At 44.3% G+C, this 8,731-nt stretch overlaps 1 protein-coding gene across 2 annotated transcripts in view; it reads left to right on the top strand.

The window, feature by feature from the left end:
- The first annotated feature begins 244 nt into the window (after positions 1-244).
- PRLR (prolactin receptor) overlaps positions 245-8,731 on the top strand; it is a 174,779-nt gene continuing 166,292 nt past the window's right edge. For both annotated transcript variants that reach the window (XM_061187698.1, XM_061187696.1), the window contains exon 1: positions 245-566. The gene's annotated coding sequence lies outside the window, so the exon portion shown is untranslated. The remainder of the gene's footprint in view (positions 567-8,731) is intronic.

Below are 8,731 nucleotides of genomic sequence, written 5' to 3'. Positions count from 1 at the left end.
TGCCAGGAGAAATACCATCTTTGAGGTCATGCCATTCATGAAGACATTTTTATTATTGTTTTGTCCGTCTATTTTCCTGTTGCAGTCTCAGTGGAAGACGTGTGGTCTTGCTCGTGCAAAACCCATCTGGGGAGAATCCGTTCTTTCTTCTCCACGTCTTTGCTGCATTTCGGCTTCCCCAGCTCCCTTCCTCACCTGGCAAAGCTGGCTGGTTCTGGACGTTTTGCAGGCTGAAGAAAATCACTGTTTCGCCTCCAGCAAGGAACAGAAATGTTGCAACCCTGACTCCTCCTCTAATGAAGAAAGAGTGAACAAGTGCACTTGTTGGGCTTCTTCTCCCAGAGCCGCCGGGCTGGGGGAGCCAAGGCTGAGATCCCGGGACACCCCCCGGTTGGGCTGGGCTTCCCGCCCGCCCACCCCCTTCCATTTGGGTCTTAACTCGCTCCTCTCCCTCTTTCTGGATTTTACCGGCTGTTCCTGAAACAGCTTTACACACGATGGATCTCCACGTCCTTTTACAGGAAGTGCTCACGGACTGAGATGGCAGACTTTGCTCTCCGGCAAAAGTGAGTACCCATCGCGGGCTGAACCGAGAGCCCAGGGGTGACGGGGGCGGCGCGGGCGGCGCCGGGGCCGCGGGTTCGAGGCCGCGTGCGGGGAGGCGAGTGCGGGCTGCTCCGGAAAACGCCAGAAACCCGGCGGAACCGCCCGGCGGCAGCCTGGCGGAGAGCCGGGGCTCTGACAGCAGGGAGGTCCCCTCTCAGAGGAACTAAAAATACGCTATCCGCCCCCCACCCCTGCCGCTTTTACAACTGCACGCATCAGTCTTTATAAAAGGCATCTTCAGATGCACCCTTAAGAATGAGTTTCGGCGTGACTGTGGGATTCTCACAAGGCACATAATTTACATCAAATTGAAAAGAAAAAAATAGCGGGGAGGGGGAAGGGGCTCAGACAGGTGATGCGCTGACGGCGGGCTTGAGGATTCTCCCAGCAGCACCAGCACGCGTCACGTCCCGGGTATCCGGCGTGCAAAGTTGAGCGGTACCCGTGCTGACCCGAAAGGCGTGGCTCCCTCCCCACCAAAAAAAGGCAGTGGGAGTAGTGGCAGGTAAGCAGCCTCCTGGCTGTCATCCGGAGCCCAGCCGAAGGGAGGCGGCCCGACCTCAGCAAAGGAATTCCAGCTGGAGAGGCAGCTGCGGGAGCCGCTGGAGGGAAGAGGACGAGAGAGGAGAGGAGAGCAGAGGAGAGGAGGGGAAGTCAGGCAAACTCAGGTAACTGGGGAGCCAGAGCGCTGCCGCAGCGAGGGCTGGAGTTGCAGCTCTTTGAGTGGGAGAAAATCCTTTTGGTGACCTCTACCTGAGTCCTGGGCAAGCAGCCACGTTGCCCTAATAACAAGCAATTTAGGATTTTCGATGACTGGACTTGAAAATGGTTGCAAAACATTATTATTAATCTGGAGGGATTCATTTGTTTTCATTCATCAACTTGGTTGGCAAAGATTTCCCACCCAAGTTTCATGCTTCTTGGTCAGGGGAGCGTTGCTAATCCCACCCCTGCCTCTGGCTGTGCAAACTTGGGCAAGATACTTATGGTCTCCGGGCCTCAGTTTTCCTTGCAACATTTAGGGCTATATATACATATATATATATATATATATATATATATATGTATATATACACCACTAACATTGTATGTGTGCATATGTGTGTGCAACATTTAATGCAATATATATATTGCCCTAAATGTGTGCATATGTGTGTATACATATGCATCTACTATATATATATATATTTAGATCACTACTTATATATGAATATATGTAAAATTAGTGGGGTAAAAGTGCCGCAGAATAGTGTAAGAAAGAAGCTGATGAAATTTTAAATTTTAGTGGTTCTTAAAAATTGGGGATCATAAGTCCTTTTGAGAATTAGATATGAGTCCTCTCCCAAAGGAGCAAGGGGTGGGGAGGGGGAATATTCTTATGGAATGTACATAAAGTTTTGAAAGCAATCCCTGGGGGTTTTTGGACATCCCCTGAAGACCCTGCCTGAACCCCAAGTGAACATCCCTTGCCTTCCTTTCAAGGGCCTGCATCAACTATCCAGCCAAACCTCTGCAGGCAGCTGGGCTGGCTGTGGGAGTAATCTGGCAGGCTTCCCTGGGGGTCTGGAGTCAGCCGTGCTGCTGAAGGAGAGAGCCTTCCTTTCATGAGTGAGCTCCCGGGACACTGTTTCCCAAGGGCTTCACCAGTCTCTGCCTTGTGGGAAACCCTCCTTACAAACTCTTGTAATGACTTTCCTAAGGTGATAATCCTCAGCCCTGGAGTTTTCACTCCTGCAAACAGCACTGGAGAACACTTGCAGAGGGTCACTGTCTCATTAAAGAGCTCTTCTGGTCCCCTAGCTGGATGTCAGACAGTGAGACCAAGGCTTGGTTTTGAAACGAAGTGCTATTTGCTCCCCGATGCATAGTAGGAATAGTAATGGTCTTCTTTGGGACCTCTGCAGTTTTCCTTTAAGGTACTAGGGACTCATGCCTCTTGGGACCTGGGTCTTCCATTGGCAATGCCAGCAAGGTGTAGCAGAGGACACAGGGAGCTTTGGAGCCCAACAAACCGGGCTTCAAATCTTGGCTCTCACAGTTCAGGCAGGTCACTGAACTTCTCTGAATCTCACTTTTCCTATTGGTGAAATGGGGAACAATACTGCTTTCTTGCACAGTTGTTAGGAAAATGAAAAATAAAAAATGGAAATGCCTAGTCTATAGTCAATGAGAGACTGCTATTATTGATATTAATGTGAGGTTATAAGTCAGTGGTAAATAGTCTCCTCCTTTTTTAGAGCAGTTTACTCTGTCTCCTATAGGGCTTATGTCAGCAAAAGAATGAGTAAAATCAGTCCTGGTCTAGTTATTCTAAAAGATGAATGGTGGGTTCAGAATACAATGTTGGGCTTACTGCTTCACCTTTGTCAAGCAGAGCGTTCTGTGCTTCCAGCAAGTGAAATGTGTCTAGACTGGAGTGGATTCTTGACCCTTTCTCTGAGTTCTCTTTTGGCCCATAATCTTGAATACAAAACAGCTAGATCTGTGCCTGTGGCTACAAGCATCTCGGTATGGAAACTGGAGAGGTCTGATGGCTGCATCCATCTCTAGATACGCCACAAACTGTCTCTGTAAAGAGAAATGTCTCCATTTCCATCTTTCTCAGCTCGGCACAGATTTAATCAACTCAGCTAATACCCTCTGTCTCTCTCCGTGGTTCTGGCCCCTCAGTTGCAAGAATTGAATGACGTAGAAATGGGGGAGAGAACTATCAGAATCTTAAATGGAAATTGGATTCCCTCTAAGTAGCCATTCCAAAGATCGATCAGTATATTCTGGCAAAGCATTCTTGAATGCAAAGATGACAATATTGATACCTACTATTCACTGAGTCTTCAAGATGTACTAAGCACTTTCCTACATTCCTTCAATTAATTCTCACAGTAACATCGCAGGGTATGGATTATCACTTAAAGCTTTACAGATACGGAAACTGAGGGTTAGAGAAATTTACATGACTTGCCCAGTCTGCATAGCTGGTAAAAGGCAGAATTGGGATCCAAGCCCAGGTCTGTCTGACTTTGACACCCACTCTTGTTCCACTACCCAGGGCTGCCAGACTCCCTGCAGTCAGAAAGTTGCATCATGCTAACTGGGTCCCAACCCAGTTCTTCTTTCAAAGGGCAGGAATAACCAAATCCTTTGGGTGATTTAAGGCATGACCATACACTTTGCATGTGATACACATCAACAGGTAGCAATGAAATCACCTGCGGAGAATAATTTTCCTGCCCCTTCCCCAGCCCAGCTGTTAGACTCAAGAAAGACAATACTCACCCCCAGCAGGTGAGGCTGGCTCTCATTTAGGTCAGAAAGAGCTCTGGAATTTTCATTCTCCATTACCTTTAGAATCAGGACACTGTTTACATTTGCCTCCCTGTGTTGAGCATTCTTTCATTCATTCATTTATTCCACAAATACTTGCTGAACTCTGAATAAGACAGACAAGGCCCTAGCTCTTGTGAAGCGGCTATGCTAGAGAGATGTATAAGAGGCAGGTGAACAAATATATAAATCAGATAATTTCAGATATTGATAAATGCTATAAAGAAAGTAAAGAGAGGCTGGGGGCTCAGAGTAACAGGGCTTGGGGGCAACTTTAAATAGGGCAGCCAGAGAAGGTTTCCATAAGAAGGTCACCCTTAAACGTAAACCTGCAGAGTAAGAGGAAGCCAGCCCCATGAAAATCTGGGGAAAGGCTGCCTTAGCAGAAGAAACCTTGAGGGAGAGTTCTGGAAGTGAATAAATGAAACAGTAGAGCCTCAAATACAATGAGATAGCCCCTTAGAAATCAAGTCGAGTTTTATAAAGGATAAATCATTGTTTGACTGACTATTATGCTATTCTAGGCTGTTCTGTGTACTTTCTGCCTAGTTTATTTAATCTTCTCAGCGTTCTGGTGAGTTAGCTATTCTGTCTTGATTTAATAGTTGAAGAAACCGAGACGTGTAGAGGGTAAGCAGCTAGTCCAAGGTTATAAAGCTGGTATTTGAATCCCACAGTCTGTTTTGCGGCAAAGCCCCAAACTTTTTGCTAACACAGCATGTGGCCTTTGAGATCATCTCTTCTAGGGGATAGTGAAAGAGCTAGCAGAAAGAAAATATCAAAAGTCTATTAGGTAGCTAAATGCTGGCAGTGATTTCTATCTGACGTCCCAATTTCCAGTCAGCATGTCTAAACCTGCACTGCGTAGTACGGTAGCACTAGCCCCACGTGGCGACTGAGCACTTGAAATGTGACTGACTCGTGCATGTTGAGATGTGCCGTAAAACTCGCCCCAGGTTTCACAGACCTAGTACCAAAAAATACATGTCTATTTCATTAGTTTTTATATTGACTGTATGTTAGAATTGTAGTATTTTAGCTGTAGGGGTTTAGTTGAAATATATTATTAAAATTAATTTTCCCTGTTTCCTTTCAATTTGTTTTAATGTGGTTAGTAGAAAATTTTAAATCACATATGTGACTCGCATTATATTTCCATCAAACAGCACTGCTATAGACTAATCAGTTGACAGAGATAGGATAGGAAATTTTTCCTCCTTCTTCTTAACACAACTTTTCCTTTATTCTTGGCTCAGACTCCTTCGCAGGTCTGTCCCCTAATTCAGTTACTCAGTGAAACAGTAGACAAGAGAAAAAGAGGTCCCTCTGTGTCCTCCCTCACCTTCATTATTCTGCTGAGTGGGTGATCATTCAAAACCCACTACATCACGCCACTATGGGATTTGATGAAATAGACTCAGTGGTTACTTTCATCACCAGGACCCATTCCCTCACCCAGGCAAATCTCAAGCTTTCAAGCATCCTATGACCAAAGGGTCATTTTGAACCTGGATATACTTTTAGCATAAAATCATTTCCTAGGACAATGTTTTTGTCATTCCGAGACTTTGTAAAATCAGCCTGGCAGACAGCCAGGGTTTCATGTCTGTGTGCAAAGATCATTAAATAAATTATCTCATTGTGGTGATAAATGTTTCCCCCTCTCTGTGCTTTCACTTAAAATAGCTTGAACAAGATGCAGTCCAAGTTTCCAGAAGGGCTGTTCCAAGGACATCACAGAAGGCCATTTTGACTTCTCCTCTTGTCCACTAGCTAAAGTGGCTTTGAATATGTCAATGCAGTGAAGATATGATTGGTTTGATGTATTCCAAAGGGAAGAACATACAGATTCTGGGGTTGTTAGGGGAAGCCTCTGGCCTGGGATGTCAGAGGCCTGGATTCGACTTTTGTCTACTGGTTTGTGTGTTACCCTCACCCTCATTCCCCCAACAATCTTGTAGAAAGGTCAGAGTTGATGAGATAATGCCACATAAGATGCTAATGGAGAAATGTACTATAAAATGGTTGGCCATGGACTGTAGACATTTGCCTACAGGGAAGAATTTCCTTTCTGCAGCTTGAACAGGGTATACAGGCAGACCTAGGAGATATTGCTGGGCTGGTTCCAGACCACTGCAATAAAGCAAATATTGCAATAAAATGAGTCACAAATTTTTAGCTTTCCTAGTCCATATAAAAGTTATGTTTATACTATACTGTAGTCTATTAAGTGTGCAGTAGCATTATGCCTAAAAAGCACTGTACATATTTTAATTAAAAAATACTTTATCACTAAAACATGCTAACCACCATCTGACAGCGCAGTTTGTAAAAGAAGAAAAAAGAAACCCAAAATATCTGCAAAGTGCAATAAAGAGAAGACCAATCAAATGAGGTGTGCCTGTACAAGATGCTCTTTGAGATATACAAATGGCATTTGTTTATTTCCACTCGAAATCTAAATCTTGGGGGGAAAATAGCAGTAAGAAGCTGACAGGAGCTAATTTTAGTGTATCTACCTCAACAGTAATACGTATTTTTTGGCATCTTCTAAGCCAAGCAGTCTGTGCCAGACTCCATGGGGAAAATTTTAAAATCTTAAAACAAGGTCCTTGCTCTGCAGGAGCATGTTATCTCGCTGGGAACATGGCATAAACATGAAATACCAGGAGCAATGTAAGATGACATTTTCTAAGTGTTACCTGGACGCTTAGCAACGGACAGTTAGAGTTCGGAGATTCCAGAGGGCATGGTGCCCCCAAGCCCTAAAGTACATTGAGAAAGACAAGGTAAGAGATGGACATTGAAGGATGTAAGGCTGGGCTGTAGACCAATGGACGTTGGGGGTAGGGGATGGAGGGAGGAAGGCACTCAAGTAAGGAGACGAGCACACCTGGCCTGGCGATGGAAATGTGCCTGGAGTGTTTGGTGATGTGAAAAAGAACAGTTGGAATCACCAGGGAAGCTTTTAAAAGTTACTGAGGTCCCCAGCCCATTCCAGAATTTTCATTTAAGAATGGTGCCTGGGTGCCAGTGTTATTGTTTGTTGTTTGTAATTCCCCAGAATATTCTAACGTGAAGCCAGAGTTGAAAGTGACCAAGCAAAAACACAAAGTCTTTGTCTTGTCATCATGGACAATAAAATTAAAAGGGTAATATTTTCAAGGGAATGAAATGGACAATTAAGATGTATGGTCTTTATTTTGTAGGAGTTTTATATACACGAATGCAGTCTTTTTAATTCATGGACAATTGTTTGTAGTGATTCTGTCGACTTGGATGTTGTGGCTGAATGGTGTAGCCAGCTGCCCACTCCTGTACTCTGTGTGCTTTAGGGGTGCCCTTTAGTCAACCCTGGCTAAGTGTGGGGCGATTGGTATCTCATAGCTTTTTGTATCCACCAGGCTTTGTGTAATCATTGCAAAGGGCTTCATTATCATGCCCATTAGCGCCCACAGTAGCTATTTTTTAACAGTCTGTAACCTTGCCTCACCTTTCCAGCTTTACAAATTGGGAAATGGAGTTTAATTACTTGCCTTGGGCCTTGAGGCTTGCTGGCAACAGAATGAAATTAGGATTCTCAGCCACTGAATTCCCCGTATCTTATTTGGCTCTTAAGGCGTGTGTGCCCCGTCTCCTGCTGCTGTTAGAAAACTCTGTACTTAGCCATGTTATTTCTTCATGAATGAATGTTACAGATCAGTAGGCAAAGGATGACTAGTCTGCCCCAGCTGGCAACACTGTGATTATGAGTGTCAGCAGCCCGGAGGTAGCTGCAGTGGTCCCAGGAGCCCCATCCCTATCATCCTGGAATTCAAGTGAAAGCGTGGTCAATCTTATCCACTCTTACCTGTGGGAAGTGAAGTCTCTCTAGTCCCAGAGCTTTCAGGCTGTTCTGATTTCTCTTCTCTGAAGCTTCTGTTCACTGAAAGGATAATGGTTTTTGTTACACACCTAAAAAAAGAGAAGAAAGCCCAGCAATTTTTACAAGCTGCATTTTTAAAGAATTCCATGTATGTCTTAACTTCTGGGTTTATTGCCAATGGTGAGGCTGGGAGGTCTTTATGAAGGGTAATGGAACAAAGCTAGAGTCTTAGCATTGCATCCTCTTTAGGACATGAGGATAGGTCAGTTTTGTGCCATTCCAAAATGGTTATTTTCTTTTCTTTTTCTCTGTCTTGAAATCCATTACTGATTTAAAAACAATTTCCAATCTCTTTAGCTATAGCAAAAAGCAAGCCTCTAAAACAGTGGTCCTTGACACTGACTGCACATGAGAATCACCTTAGGAGCTTTAAAAAATAAGGCTGCCCAGGCCCCATCCCTAAACCCATTAAATCCAGATTCTGAGTATGGAGCCTGGGTATCGTATTTATTTACAGTTCTCCAGGTGATCTTCGCTAAAAGCTGACCTTACTTCTCAGCTAAGGTCCAAATCTTCATGACTTATTTCTATTTCTTCTTCTGCCTTGTTTTAATAGGTGTCATGGACCCCAGAGAACCATCCAAACCGTATTTTCATTGGGTAGCAACTTCATCAGTCTACTCTTTGGAAGCAGGATTTCTAGCATAAAATTGAGGTTTCTACCTATGTAAACTAACTCCATATTCAGAGTGGCCCTGCACTGCCTCATGACTAAAATTTCTGTATATGCAGTTTGGAAATCAAGTTGCCAGAAGCTTGATAATTGTGAGATTGGAAGATAAAGGTTAAGCCTCCCTGCCATCCATGTGTTAGATTTCCCAGTTGCTGTGTTGGTATTTAGTCAGCTAACGCTTGCTTTCCTGTCACAGCCATTTT

The sequence above is a fragment of the Eubalaena glacialis genome, chromosome 4, assembly GCF_028564815.1.
Source record: "Eubalaena glacialis isolate mEubGla1 chromosome 4, mEubGla1.1.hap2.+ XY, whole genome shotgun sequence".
NCBI lineage: Eukaryota > Metazoa > Chordata > Mammalia > Artiodactyla > Balaenidae > Eubalaena > Eubalaena glacialis.
The sequence above is the reverse complement of the archived record's forward strand: the minus strand, read 5'-3'. Positions and strand labels throughout refer to the sequence as shown.